General features: G+C 48.0%; 1 long non-coding RNA gene across 1 annotated transcript in view; it reads right to left on the bottom strand.

Annotated features, from left to right (window-relative positions):
• LOC146765730 (uncharacterized) overlaps window positions 1-13,032 on the bottom strand; it is a 34,285-nt gene extending 21,253 nt beyond the window's left edge. The window contains exon 1 of the long non-coding RNA XR_014949671.1: window positions 12,186-13,032. This is a non-coding gene — a long non-coding RNA (uncharacterized LOC146765730). The remainder of the gene's footprint in view (window positions 1-12,185) is intronic.
• Between the last annotated feature and the right edge of the window lie 2,451 nt (window positions 13,033-15,483).

Raw genomic sequence — 15,483 nt, 5'->3', positions numbered from 1 at the left:
GCCTGATTGCCCAGCACTGGTGAGGAGAGCAGCAAAGGAAGCTGCCTGCAAGCCCAAAGCTGACAATTTAGAAATAAAATTAGGAACTAACAGGAGGATACAGCCCTGGCAGCTGGCAGGGACATGGGTGGGATCAAGGGGATGCAGAGGGTGGCTGTGGGCAGGAGGGCAGCCCAGAGGGGTGAGGGAGGAGAGGCAGGAAAGGTGGGAAGCAATGCCTGAAACATCATCCCAGTGGATGCAAGCTGGCCCACAGCGAGTTTGTTGAAGGCAAAAAAGGATATTGCAACAAGTGGAGGGGGATGTGATGAAAGAGAAGGTGAGAGGTTTAGCTTTAGGAAAGGCTTAGCAAGGTTATGCAAGCTGTTGAGGTGCCCAGGATGTGATGACATGGGAGGAGGCAGGGGATGAAGCCACGACTCAGGCTCTGGCAGCAAAGCAGCATCCTGGTGTTGCTGAGCTCAGGGAATCCCTGAGCTGAGAAGGAGAGGTTAAAAGCTCTGATTTGGCCGTGTTGTGCTTGAAAGGGTGGTGAGCCATTCACGAGATGTCAGAGAGCTCCTCTGAGATATGAATTTGGACAGGGAGAGGAGAGCCCAGAGAGGGGCTGCATGCCTGAGTCATCTCCATAGAGATGGTATTTGAGTGTGGCTGCAATGAGATTACCCAGAGACACAGCACGGAGCAGGGACACAGCTCTGTGAGCTCCCAGGGCAAACCAGGCTCCCCCAGCACCAGCCACCCTGGCCAACAGCTGGCCAAAACTGGGAATGCTCCAGGCAAGGCTCAGAGCCAAACATCCACAGCCCTGCCTCACTCCAGAGGATGACTTGGACCCTCCTCCTCAGAAATCCAACTCTTTCCTGTGTGCTGTGTGCTCTCCACACAGGAAATCCAGGTCCTCAAACCATCAGACACCAAACTCAAGCACATCAAAGGGCGCAGAGCTGAGCTTCTGAGCCTCACCTCTACCAAAGAGGGGGAACCACATGCTCACACCCCACAAGGGCAACAGCCAAGGGGGTCAGGGGGAGGGGGAGAAGTGCCAAAAGTGCTGCTGTAAAGCTCCAAGCTGTGGTCAGTCCCGGAGACTGTGACCAGGAGGTGGCAGGCTCAACTCGCCCATGGATGGTGGCTCCTCTGCAGGAGGGCCCAGCCTGGGGCAAAATCGCTCACAATGCGCTCCTCACCATGGAAGGAAGCTGGAGAATGGGAGAGCTGAAGTGCTGGAGGAAGAAGGAGGGGGGAAGAGACAGTTTGAGCTGCTTTGCAAAGCAGTCACAACTTGGGAGAGATGTTCCTGCCACCAAGGCTGATGCCTGTCAGGGACACAGTGGTGATGGACAGCAGGAGCAGCGTGGGGACAATGCCAGAGCTGTTCCTCTGCACTGCTGTTACAGATAACACACAGGAATCCATGGGCAGGGGGGACATAGCTGCATTTCCAGCTGTCCCTCCCCACCCCCAGCATCCTGGTCCCTGGGAGAGCATTTGAAACATTGCAATCGCTATAATTAGAAGTAACACTCACTTTCCAAGAGGAAACTGTGCAAAAGGTTGATTTCCTCTTTAATGCCATTTCAGATCTGCAGCTCCAGTGGTGAGGGGATTTGCAGAGCAGCAGTCTGGATCGCTAAGAAGAATTAAGAGTTTCCTCCCACTTCCGTGGGGATTACTCGCTCCAGGTGCCAGATGCCCGGCCCTGAGGTGCAGAGGAGACCATGCCACTCTGTCCAACCCCTCTGCGAAGAGCAGAGCCCACAGGCATCTCCATTTTCATCATCTCATCAATATTATGCAGTGCCCTCAAGGCTAATTACACTGCTGCATACTTGGGAATGTCAAAGACTTCGGGAGCTTCATGGCTGGAGCTTTCAACAGAGCTGCAAGTCACAAGCAGGCTCCTTGTGATTCCATACAAGGAAATATTCACAACATACAACGAAAATAGCCTCCATCACTACACGTTATAATCACATCAGGGAGTCTCCGATCTCTGCAGCAATAAATGATGCCCTCCCTCCTCACCCAGAGCACTCTGCACACACCCATTAACCCTCCAAAACCCAAGGATGGGCTGCAGGGACTAAGGCACAGACCTCAGGCAGCACAAAAGCGTGGCAGGATTCAGCAGCGACGCCTGAACTCTAACAAGCTCTTTATCTTCCACAATAATCTCAGTAACACAAGGCAAGTTTAGTTTGCCTTGTCCTTTTCAACCTTTGTGAGACCTTAAGGCCAAAAGAAGCTGCTGCATTTTCTCCCCCTTCAGAGTTATTTTTGTGCTGAGCCCAGGAACTTGTGCTGGATAAAAGCACCTGCAGAAAGGTCATCAGCCATAGCTCAAAATTATTCAGAGATAAAGAAGCTCCCCTTGGCAGAGTGCTCTGCTGTTTCAATCTCACACTATTGAAAAGGTTTTCCTGGTTTCTATTTGAACTCATTTGCATTTTGTATCCAGATGTTGATTCTTGCTAAGCCCCATAGAGCTGCCTACTGCTGCACAACTCAAGCACCACAATCAAATCCCTTTGATAAGCTGAAGGCAAAGGGCACTTTGATCTCTCAGAAAGACACCAGACCAGTTCCTGGAAATGCTCCTTAAGGCCGTGAGGATGGAGCCTTAAGAATTTCTGCAATTTTCTTTCTTGTTCAAATGCCCCAGCCCCTCATATAAATTCACCAAATGAACTCAGATTGTCTTTCCAACCACCACTGACACAAAGGGCATTTCAAACCCAAAATGGTTTTCTTAAGACAGAATTACGCTCAGTTCTTTGATTTCAAAAATATCTTAAAAGTAATATTCCTAGACTTTTTCAGACAAGTAACCAGACAACATTTTTCCACTCTTTAAATCCAGCCTTGGAAGTGAGATGTGCCACCCCGAGTCGTTTGTCACCTTTACCCTCCTCTGTACTGCCAGAATTAGATGTGTGTGTGTCAGCCCAAGCTGCTGATCCCTCCTGCCTCCCCAAAAAACCTCTGCAGGGCTGTGAGTGGGTTCTCTGGAAGCTGTGGCTCCCATACAAGGCAACTGGTCCCTGGCCAATGAAGGGCAGCTGGAAAGGCCTGACCAAGTAAGAGATTGACTTGGCTGAGCATCATTTAATTCTCTACAGGGGGGACAAAATATACTCAGGTCACCTAAAAGAGTGAAATATCATGTCTCACTTGATTCCCAAGAGTGATGTGGTTTTTGTGTCATGCTTGTTCCCATACAAGTAGACAAGAAACTGGATCTGGTGGTGAGTTGGATGCCTTCCTCCTCCCACTGACTTCAGAGGGAAGAATTCCTTGGCTGGATAAACTCCTCCACCAAACCTGCAGGTATCCTCCCCATGCAGCAAGGCTGAACCTCCAATCCTGGCAGGTCCAGGCTGCTCTGCAGCAAGGCTGAGCATCAGAGAAGCTGTGGCTGCCCCATCCCTGGAAATTCCAAGCCCAGGTTGGACAGGTTGGAGCAACCTGGTCTGTTGGAAGGTGTCCCTGCCCAGGCAGGGGGTGGAACAAATTCAACACAAACCAGTGTGTGATTCTGTGATTACATGATCAGCATCAGCCCATTCCCATTCCCATTCCCATTCCCATTCCCATTCCCATTCCCATTCCCATTCCCATTCCCATTCCCATGGCTGGGCTGCAGCTGACAGGCAGCCTGCAGGACCCTGGGGAAGCTCAGGTCATTCCACACGTGCCTGTTCAGACCTGGCCTCGTTGTGTTTGGAGAGAGAAAGGCCATGGCACGTGTCAGGCAGATTAGAAGGTGACAAATAGATGGACAGGCAGGCAGACTGACTGTCTTTAAATAGTCTTCATATTTTTGCCAGGATATCTGTCTGTGAGGGTTTAAATTATGACCCTTACTTACAGCTTTGAAATAATTTAAAGTGTTTAAATCCTTGTTAAAAACTAAATCTTGGCTGCAAACTGCACTTTTAATCCGGATTGAAAGCAGTGCATTTGATTTGAAGGGATACAGAGCTCTTATGGAAATACCCTGCAATCACTGAGCTCCAGCTAATGACCAGCCTGCAATAGCAATGGTTTGGTGTCAGATACAGATCCTGGGTGAAATGAGTTCATCGAAACTCCCCCATCCTTCTGAGTGAAGGATCAGATATTGGATGTGCAGTTTGTCCTGTTTTGAGACACCTCACAAGCAGTAAATGAGATATTGAGGGCCCAGATGTTGGCAGGGATATGGGAAAAATCATCTAGCTGCCTCTCACCCCAGGGAGTGCAGGGAGAGAGCAGCAAGCCCCAGAATTAAACACTTCCAGCAGGACCAGCAGCTGCAGCCCCCAAGAAAACCAGCCACACATCCTATGAGCTCTGCTCCCCCACACCCATACACAAGGAGGATGTGTCAGGTGAGGCAGGTTCCCAGATCTTTGGAAAAACCCTTTTGTAGATGGTAAAGTCCCAGAGAACACCTCCAGTTCCTGTTAGTCTTTATTTATCATCCTCTTTAAGACAGACAGGCGGCTTAACTTCCACCCTCCCGTGCTGATCACATCCCGCTCTTTGCAGAACTGCACTGCTCGCAGGCAAGTCCCAAACTTCCCAGCTTCTAGCCCAAATCTGCAGCATGGCCAGAGCACGAGCAGGCCCCAGAGCCCAGCAGCTGTGACACTGCTGTCACCCTGGCCACCGCCTGCACCCGCACCCTGCGCTGCCTCTGCGAGAGGATGCTCATCCTGGCTGCTCCACAACTGCTCTGCTCTGATGGGGCATCCACAGAGGTGCCTTTGCTAAAGAGCATGGAAAAGAGTTGGAGCCCACCCTGGAGCAGGGGTGGCACACGGGAATATCCTCACCATGGGATGGAGCCCACCCTGGAGCAGGGGTGGCACATGGGAACATCCTCACCATGGGATGGAACCCACCCTGGAGCAGGGGTAGCACACGGGAATATCCTCACCATGGGATGGAACTCACCCTGGAGCAGGGGTGGCACACGGGAATATCCTCACCATGGGATGGAACTCACCCTGGAGCAGGGGTGGCACATGGGAACATCCTCACCATGGGATGGAACCCACCCTGGAGCAGGGGTAGCACACGGGAATATCCTCACCATGGGATGGAACTCACCCTGGAGCAGGGGTGGCACACGGGAATATCCTCACCATGGGATGGAACTCACCCTGGAGCAGGGGTGGCACACGGGAATATCCTCACCATGGGATGGAGCCCACCCTGGAGCAGGGGTAGCACACGGGAATATCCTCACCATGGGATGGAACTCACCCTGGAGCAGGGGTGGCACACGGGAATATCCTCACCATGGGATGGAGCCCACCCTGGAGCAGGGGTAGCACACGGGAATATCCTCACCATGGGATGGAACTCACCCTGGAGCAGGGGTGGCACACGGGAATATCCTCACCATGGGATGGAGCCCACCCTGGAGCAGGGGTGGCACACGGGAACATCCTCACCATGGGATGGAACCCACCCTGGAGCAGGGGTGGCACACAGGAACATCCTTGCCATGGGATGGAACTCACCCTGGAGCAGGAGTGGCACGCAGGAATATCCTCACCATGGGATGGGATCACCATGGGATGGAACCCACCCTGGAGCAGGGGTGGAACATGGGAACATCCTCACCTTGGGATGGAACCCACCCCAGAGCAGGGGTGTCACACATGAATAACCTCACCATGGCATGGAACCCACCCCAGAGCATGAGTGGTACGCAGGAATAACCTCACCATGGGATAGAACCCATCCCAGAGCAGGAGTGTCACACAGGAATATTCTCACCATGGGATGGAACCCACCCCGTGGCACATGGGAACATCCTCACCATGGGATGGAACCCACCCTGGAGCAGGGGTGGAACATGGGAACATCTTCACCTTGGGATGGAACCCACCCTGTGGCACACGGGAATATCCTCACCATGGGATGGAACCCACCCTGTGGCACATGGGAACATCCTCACCATGGGATGGAACCCACCCTGTGGCACACGGGAATATCCTCACCATGGGATGGAACCCACCCTGTGGCACACGGGAATATCCTCACCATGGGATGGAACCCACCCGTGGCTCCTCACCACGGGGATTTCCCCCCCGGAGGAACGCGCTCACTGCCAGATGCGGTGCCTGTTCTCCATCCAGCCTGCAGCTGGATCTCATCGCCTGGGGAAAAGCTTCTGCCTCCTGACTATTCTGTTTATTCTGCTAAAGACCATAATCATTCTGCTGTTTGGGTTTGTTTGGGGCGGGTTTTTTTTAGCAGGCTCCTATTTTTGTGAGCTCATGTGCTGCGCTCCCTCTGCTGGCTGGCTCACTTGGGCTGGGGAGAGGCTCTGGGGAAGGAATCCCGAAATCTGAGAATCCCGGAATGGTTTGGGTTGGAAGGGCCTCATTCCACTCCCTTGCCATGGGAAAGGGCACCTTCCACTAGACCAGGTTGCTCCAAGCCCTGAGATAATGTGAGTTAAATGTGAGTGTTAAATGTGAGTGTTAAGGCCTGAGAGTGGCATTCTTGTGTCAGCTTTACTCCTTTATGGCCTGGGCAAGCAGAGTGCTGTCAACACAGAGAAATGGGTGGTTTGATAACATTCAGCTGATCTTTGTTAAGGATGGAGAAACTCTCACACAGCAGAGACAGGTTTGTACTGCTGATGGCTTAGAGCAGTGTTCAAAGCCCCTCAGCACGAGTCACTGCCTCCACCACGAGTCATGAGCAAAAACATGAAAGCAGATCTTCAGGATCTTGATTAGAGAAAACCTCCTGAAGGGCAGGAGACATCTCATGAGGGGAAACAAGGAGATGCTTCCCCAAGGAGTCATCCCAAGCCCCTCACACTTCAGAGAGCATTTCTCATACACAGAACATCTACTGGGAGTTTTGGAGCCATCCTTCCCTTTCTGGAAAGCTGGTGGATGGGATTAAGCCCAGAGTCCTGCAGCATTCACAGTGCTGCTTTCAGCATTAGAGGAAAAATCTTTTGATGGACATCAACCTAAGAGCAGGGAGTTTTTCATCAACCCATAGGGTTGATGAAAAGGCAAGACAACCCCCTGTATAGATACTTTCTTTCTAAAACTATTAATAAACATCACATATTGCGTCAATCTCTGAAGGTCAAAGCAATCTTTTTCCCTAGTGGAAGCTCTTAATGGAGGTTTTTGAGCTGCATTTTATACCTAAATGTGCTTCTTTAATGAGTGCAATTTTACATCTGCCCAGGTAAAGCGCCTTGTTGTGCATTTGCTTTTCTTCCGTGGTTTTATTACACCTATTTGGCTGATGGTGCCCAGCCAAAAGAAATGAAAGATGCTGGGAAATAAAAATGGACTTTCTGAAAGTGTCTGTCTTCATAATAAATTTAAACAAAAAAACCTAAACAAAAATAGGCTTATGAAGCAGAATGCTTGAGTACCCCTTCAGCGAGATTTCACTGCGCACCTTTTCCTTACATAAAAAGGCATTTAAACATTAAAAAACAGGAATTATTCTGCTAGATAAGCTGTGACATGAAAAGGGAAAACAAGATGTCTGTGAACAGCCTCTGACACCGAGGCCCTGAGAGCTCCCTGCACTGCCCTGAAGCAATGGAGGGGAGTGGTGGAGAGAGGATGGGAGCAGAGAGATAAACCCTGACAGAAAATACTCCTCTGGGCTGGGGCAGGGGCCCTGCTCCACCCTGTGCCGGGCTGGCCAGGAGGTGTTAGCCCTGTGTTCCTTGACCTCTGATTTCCCCCAAGCCTTCCTGAGAAAAAAAGATTTTAAAGATCATTTAAAACATCTATATCTGTACAAATATATCTAAGGTTTTTTCCTTCAGCATCCATGGGAAATGTGGTGTTTGAACACAGTCATCTGCTCCTGGAGTTGTTCTCAGCCTGAACCAGCAGCTGGGGGGTGAGGATCCCTCTGCTGGCTCCAGCAATGGTAGTTACACTGGTTTTCCAGAGGGCTTTGCTGGGTTTTCATTTTTTTTGAGTCTTATCATGTTTTATTTAGGAGCTGTACTTACTATAAAGGATTTGTGTGCTAGAAGGGGCTTTTTGCTGTCAAGAGCAGCATCACAAAGATTGGTTTTCTGCAGCTCTCATACCTTATTCCCTTTGTGTTATTGGTAATTATGTAATGTTAAAAGAACCTTAGGAAGAAGATGTAGGAAGAAATAATCTCTGTTCCCCAAACCTACAGTTCTGAGTTAGAGAAACAACAGTGAGTGACAGGTGGCAAAAGACAGATGGGGAGAAGGCTAAAAGAGTTCTCTAATTCTATCAGTTTAATGAGTTCTTTCCTTATCAGCTTCAGCTCTTGTCCAGATCTGCTAAGTGGTTTTTCTTAGCGATAGAATCACTATGAATTAGTGTGTGGCAGCTCCTTTTTTTCCACAAGTGAGCAGGTTTTGGAGAGTTCAGTCTCTGAGCTGAGCTGTTCCCAAAGGCTGGCTGCTGAAGGGAGCGCTCAGAGCAGCTGAGCCCTGCTGAGCATCCACCCTCGTGCAGGGCCAGGCTGGGAGAGCACGGCTCTTCCACCCAGCCAGGCAACAGCCAGAGCCTGCAGGAGTTCCCTGCCCTGGGGTGGGAGCCAGCCCTGGCACCCAGTGCTCACACCAGGAGCCTCTGCTCAGGCTGCACCCACACTGAAGCAACCACAGCAGCAGCCCAGACTGACTGGGAATTATCTCCCACTAGCCTAGGAAATTCTTCTGGGGGAAATCCATCTTTTCATCCTTTGCAAAGGTGTTTTCCATCTAATTGCACTGAAGCAATCCTTGCTCTTTGCCCAAGGAAAGCAGTGGGGGTGGCCTTGGCCCCGGGGCTCTTGGATAACCTCTGAAGGAGTGTAGAGCAAGGATCTCACTTGTCTCCTCTTTACCATCATGAAAACCTGTGTTGTTTCAGCTTGGACCACAGGAATACCAGGAGCTGACCTCCACTTGGGAAACTGGGTAAACACTAAACCTCAATGTGCAACCATTTATGGAGTTTAAGTCTCACAAAGGCCACTTCCAGCAGCAAAGAGAAACCTTGAAACTGAAAGAGCCAAACAGCAGGTGGATCTTGTTTATTAGGCAAGGTGCTTCTTTCTCCAGGATATTTGGAATTCAGTTGTGTTTTATAAATTGCAGGTTTAAAATATGACCACATTTATTCCTTCTTCCCTGTCCAGAATATTTTCTCACTGATGAAAAAGCTGTCCCATGCTTTGCTACAGAAGTCAGGGGTTGAAGCCATGTTTTTGCCTGGAAGACTGAGGCACACAGCACATTTCACATTCCACATTTATGAGGGGAGGTAAGACATGTGCCACTGAAGCAGGGACCCTTTGAGCCACACAGCTGAGAGCTTCTGACATTCTTCCCTCTGATGCTGAGGTGACAGCAGGAAAATTTATTTCAGTTTTGTATCAGGAGCTGACAGAATTGATGCATTACTGTCTTAGGAGATTTAATACACACGAACAGGCACTGCTAGATCTGCACTGGATCTGATTAAATTAAATACTGTGGAGTCAGCCTCCTGAATTTCTGTTCACAAGTAACAAACAGCGTGGAGGTGGGAACCTGCATTTTGTTATAGGCTTGCCAATATAACATTGTAATGAACTATTTATGAGCAAGCCTTATGAATAACTATTTTTCTCTGGGTTTGTATTTAAGGGTTCTGAGAGAAATTTAAGATTTTTCAGCCTCATGCAGCTACTGACCTGAACTCAACTGCTCAAAAGCTGTGTAGATTAGCTGAAAAGAATCTGAGCTACACTGGCTACACAGGAAAAGAAGCACAGACTTAGACTCTGGGCAGAAATACACAGGCACCTTCACTGAACATATGACAAATAGATACAGGTATCGATATAGAAATATATAGATATCAAGATATATAGATACATATGTATATAGATCTATAGATATCAAGACATATATATATAGATATAAATAGATACATATGTATATAGATCTATAGATATCAAGATATATAGATACATGTGTATATATAGATATTGATATATAGATATAAAGATATATAGGTATATAGATACATAGGTATAAAGATATATAGGTATATGGATATGGATATATACATTCACAAAAATGCTGTCAGTGCACCCCTATGTGTTATTTGTGTGCACAGTTATTTTTAAGCATATTCAAATCTGTGGCAAATGAGTGTCTAGAACAGAAACTGTTTTCATTTGCAGTAGCACATGTGATGGCAGCAATCACACAAGGCTGTCTGCTCAGAAACCCCCCTGCACCTCCTGGGAAGCAAAGAGCTCTGCTGCTGCCTTTGAACCTGTGCACCACATCAAGAGGGAAAGGAAAATAACACGCCAAGGACCTCAGTAAACACGGATTATCTTGTTTGCTGTAATCACTTTGAAATGGCCAAGGCAGGCTCCAGTTGCCCAGGAGTGAAGTGCTTTGCCCTGTTTCTGCAATAACACCCCAAGCTCACACCAAGTGTCCCCGGTGGAACAGGACTCTCACGAGGTGGAGCCTTCACCAGACAGCTCGGGAAGATTTCAGAAGTTTCAGTTCCTGAGGTTCAGGTTTTGCAACACCCCAGCAGCAGCCTGGAGCCAGAGGGGTTCTGGGTTTGGGGCTCTCTGGGTTTGGCTCAGGAGGTGCTCCCTGAGCTCTCCATGCCCAGGGGCACAGCAGCGGCTCAGGGTGTGTTGGAACTCAAAATGTCTCTCAGACATTTTTAGATGTTCCAGGCCTTGGTCAGAAGCATTTTAGACCCTGACAGGCAGCTGGAAACAGCTTTGATTTTGAGTTTGAGCCATGGAATGAGTTACCAACTTTGGAGGTAGAACAAGCAGTCACAGAAGGCTAGATAATATAGTAAAAGTAGTTACAAAACAGAGGGGAATTTTTTTTAGTATTGTACAGAGGGGTTTTAACACCTGTACAGGGGGGTTTTCACTTTGTACATGGGGGTCAGAAGTTCTAAGATGGAGGAAAGTGGGCTGATCCTGTTCTTCCTCCTTCTTCTTCCTTGCCTCCATGTTCTTGGTGATGTTGGCACTTATGGATTGGTTTAGAGTAGAAAAGCACTTTGTAATATAAATAGTAGGTATTGGGGGAAAACTATAAACATGTAATACGTAATATATCATAGAAAAGATAGCAGCAGCCCTGGGTGGGGAGAGAAGACAGCAGACAGAGAGGATGTCAGGGTGTGTGTGTGCCTCTGCCCAAGCCACTGACCAAGCAGCCGCAGCCCAAGAAGACAATCTTTTAGATAACTAACAATAAACTGCCTTGAGACCGAACAGCAAGAGCCTGCACAGTTTTTCTTTGGAATCACAGGTTGGAGGAGGAATTTCACCACCACATGGGACCCCAGAGCAAGGCTGGGGTTCCCACAAGGGTGGGACTGGCAGGAGCACCAACGCTCCATGAGCGCCCAACACGGCTGGCATCGCCCCCGCCACGCCCGGTGCCATCCTCAAAACCACTTCCTTCTCCTCCCCAGCACATCCTGCGTGATTTCCTGTGCTGCTTTGTAAGGGCAGCACAAATGAAAGGATTCCTCATTTATAGAAAGCCTTTCTCTGTCTTTAGCAGCTTTTCTACATTCAAAATAGTACTTCTTCTCTACATTCAAAATCATTCAAAGTACTTCTTCTCTACATTCAAAATCTTTCTCCTAATTTTTTGCTGGGTTGGTTTTCTTTTAAATACAATTACTGTTAACATAGAAGCCCCAAGATTCACAATTTCTGTTACAAAACATATTTACAGCACAGCAAAGCTTTTAGGTCTTGCACAGGAACCAATTTTTCACTGAAATCACTTACTGATCGTAATAACTACAAACAATGTTGGCTTTATTTCAAATAGAAATTAATTTCCTTTCCATCTTCATCCCAAAATCCACTGTGAAAAGCTAATGTATTCAGAGTCATTTGCAGGCACTATGCACCACTCCCACTGTGGTTGGGATGCCACTCCCTCCCACAGGAACATAAACTGCTGACTCAAAAACCCAGCTTTAACACTGCTTTGATGGATCCTAAGTTGAGATAACTTGGAATTTTCTGGCAGTTTTGGCAGAAATTTAACCTCCTATACACTCAATTAGATTATTTTAGTCTCAGTTAAATCACCATCCGCCTTCCATTGTGTGTTATAAACCCTCCAAACACCCTAAACCACCTTCTTTTCTATTAATAGACAAATTAAATCAATTTACCTCCCTGCTAGTCATGTTCATCAGGGCGCAGCTCTAAGGAGAGCCCAGCTGAGGCAAAGGCAGACTGTTTACACTCCACAGTATTCCTCTGCTCACAACATGTTATTCTTCATGGCTTGTTGGCTTCTCTGCTCAGAGTCAAACCCATTTACTCAGTCTCTCTTGTTATTAAGAGCATTGCCCATGTAATAATAACACCGAGGGTCTGTGCAGCACAGACAAATTCAAGGTTTGTTCGCACCACGGGGATCAAACTCATTTGTTCCTCCTGACCAACAGTGTTTCCTGTGATAATAATAGTTTCTGGTTACCACAGACTGCCACATATTTATTACAAATTCCAGTTTCTGCGAACACAACGTGTGCCTCAGGCTGCCCTTCATGTGAAACTCGACAGGTTTGGTTCACATGATGCAGTGAAAACAACCCCAGAGCTCATCCATGGCTTTGTACTGTTCTCCCCGTGCCTTTCACCTCGCCACATTTCAGCCACAATATCTGTGTTTTATCCACATAATTTTCACCTGTGGCCACCTTGTTTTCACCTGCAGTCCTGTGTTTTACCCTGAGGGCTGGAAGCAGGAGCTGAACTGCAGGGTTTATTCTGGAATATTGCTGACACTCCAAGGAACCTGTGTTGGGAACAACAAGCTAAATCCATCAGCAAGTTTCAGTTTTGCTCAGACTGTTTGCAGAAGCTGTTGGCCTCACCCTGCCTGTCTGGGCTCCTTTGCTGTGATGCCCCCCTGCCTGTGAGACCCCAGTGTCTGTGTCCCAGTGCTGTGCTCGGGAGCTGTGGTTTCCCAGTGCTGGGGCTCTGGGCAGCTCCCCGGCTGCTGTCCCTGCTGCAGGTGTGTGACAGCAGCAGCCAGGCAGGAGCAGAACTCCCCGAGCCCCACTTTTCATGTGGGTGCTGAGTTTGCAATCCTTAGTCAGCTAATTACTATTTGTGGTCCCAATAAAATGAGGATTGTGCTGTTTGGGATCTTCCCAGGCCTTTTGCAATGATCCCTTGGTTAACGTTTGTGGAAGGTTAGAATATGTATGATACTTTTTTAGCACCATACATGTATAAGCTTATATATAAGCTTTTTTTTTTTTTTTTAGGATCCATCACAGCAGTATTAAGATTTCTTGATCTCCTGAGCAACAGACATCCAGTGGCTCATACCTTCTCTGTTGTTTTCAGACAGAAGCAAAGCACACACAAGGCAGCAAATCTGTGCTTTTTGTACTTGGCAAGACCGTGGCAGCCCCTCGTGGCTTTGACTCATGCCCTGGGCTCACACTGCAGCTGGGATGGCCACTGGCAGCCTCAGCCCTGAGCCTGGGGTTGAACCTCAGTTCCAGGAATGCAGCCTGGCCCAGCTTCCCCACTGCTCTGGCCTGGGAGCTGTGCTGACTTGCTCTGCCCAGCACCTGCACATCCAGTTCCTTCCTTACATTTTGGGTTGGTTTCAATTCCTGCCTTGGAACCGAGCAGGGATATGGATCTCTCAGGATGCTCTTGACAAGCTGACATGGTCTGAGCGAGTCAAACGCCCCCAGCCATGGCAGACTTTCCCTGAACATTTCCAATCTTGTTGTTTCACTGTGAGTGAAATTATTCCCTGTTTATTGTGCTTCTGCTGCAGATATTCTGCTTCCACACAGAAAGAGCTTTTCCCAGAACTCAAAAACATTGTTCTTTAACCAACCAGATTGGACTTTGACTCTCATGAGTGGCAGGGACTAAGTACACTGTGCCTGTAATGCCCCATCTGTCTTCTCTGAAGTCGCAGAGTGCACAGCCAGAGGACCTTTGGGCTCATGAAACCTGAACTAAAAATAGTAATTACTGGGAAACAAAGGGGACAACCTGACCCCGCAGCTGGCAGCTTCAGTACAGCAGCAGGGATGTGTAATTGCCTGCATATTTCTGAACTACACTTGAGAGCAGCTTCCAGGAGCTTCCAAGGAGAGATCCACGCACAGCTCTGACAGATGGCTCCTCCTTGCAGGAGAGAGTGCTCCTTAGAATCTCCAATCCCCATCCCAAATACAGACTAGGCTGTCTGGAATATTGCAGCTCAACTATCAGCAAAATATCCCAAGTGGGCCAGACCTGACTCTATTCCCTGACAGCAGAGGATTTGAAGAGAACAGTGAAGCTCTAAATTACCCTGATGAAATAAGACTGGGTCACTGTAAGAGTGATGCCCTGTGTGGTGCTGGAAATCCCAGTGTAGATTGGGGTTCTGTATTATTTGGCAGTGAATGGATGCGTGCACTTCTTGCAGAGAAAATGGGCATAGAAATGACAAAGATTTGAGTTTGTGAGGGTTAAAGGACAGATCAGCACCAAAGATACAAGCGTTGTCCATCTTCTGAGCCTGACAGCAATACCTTTATTCACTGCCTGAATTAAAGAAGCTATTGACACCCTAAATTAGTACTAATGTCAGTTAACCTCGTCTCTCCACTCCCTTGGCCAGATGGCATTTGTATTTTATCATGTAACTCATGCCAGATAATTCAAAAGACCTCTGTCCTCATACACAAATATCATTTTCTCCATCTTCTTCCTCTTTTTTCCTCCTTCAGGCTGCTTTGCAATGCACAGCTGCAATAAAGATGACTTCAAGACAGAGAAACTCACACACACAGGGGATTATTGCTAAAGCAAAAGCATCCCTCCTAACACAACCCAAAACAGGGCAAGGTATGTGATGTTTGCAGAGCCATTGCTGAAAAAATGAAAACCTTGCTGGCCTCCCATAGCTTTGTGGTGAAGAACAGTTACTTCCCAAGTCAAGCCTAGGGCAGGTAAAGGGCAAAAGAAAGAGGCTGGGGTTGTCAGGCTGCTCAGAGCTGCAGAAGTCCAAAATCTCCTTGAAAGCTGAGACTCTTTTCTCAGGATCTGAAATTAAGTTAACCATCAGAGGAGCTCTCACCAGGGATCTGGCTGCAGCAGTGAGAGGCCGGGCTAATGAATGCAGTGTATGCATCAGATTGGTTCAGCCTATCCCAAAATGTCACTTTTCAGATGTTGTCTGCAGGATCAGAACCAGGAAGAGCAGAAATAAAAAAGACATTTCATTTTTCACAATGTGATCAAGCTTATCCGCTGCTTTCTATGGAGGGACACCCTCTAATCCAACCCACTAAACTGAGGAAAAAAATTCCAATGATTATCACAGACATCTGCATGGGGCAAAACCCTCTTGCCTGGCATCAGAGAAGAAAAAGAAATTTGAAATGGAATTTTGCACTGCAATTCTATGGTCCCTTATGCCAGGTTTGAGCAGGAGTGGATCAT

This window comes from Lonchura striata, chromosome 20, assembly GCF_050655825.1.
Source record: "Lonchura striata isolate lonStrDom1 chromosome 20, ASM5065582v1, whole genome shotgun sequence".
NCBI lineage: Eukaryota > Metazoa > Chordata > Aves > Passeriformes > Estrildidae > Lonchura > Lonchura striata.
Note: the sequence above shows the minus strand (reverse complement) of the source record. Positions and strands in the feature narration are given on the sequence as shown.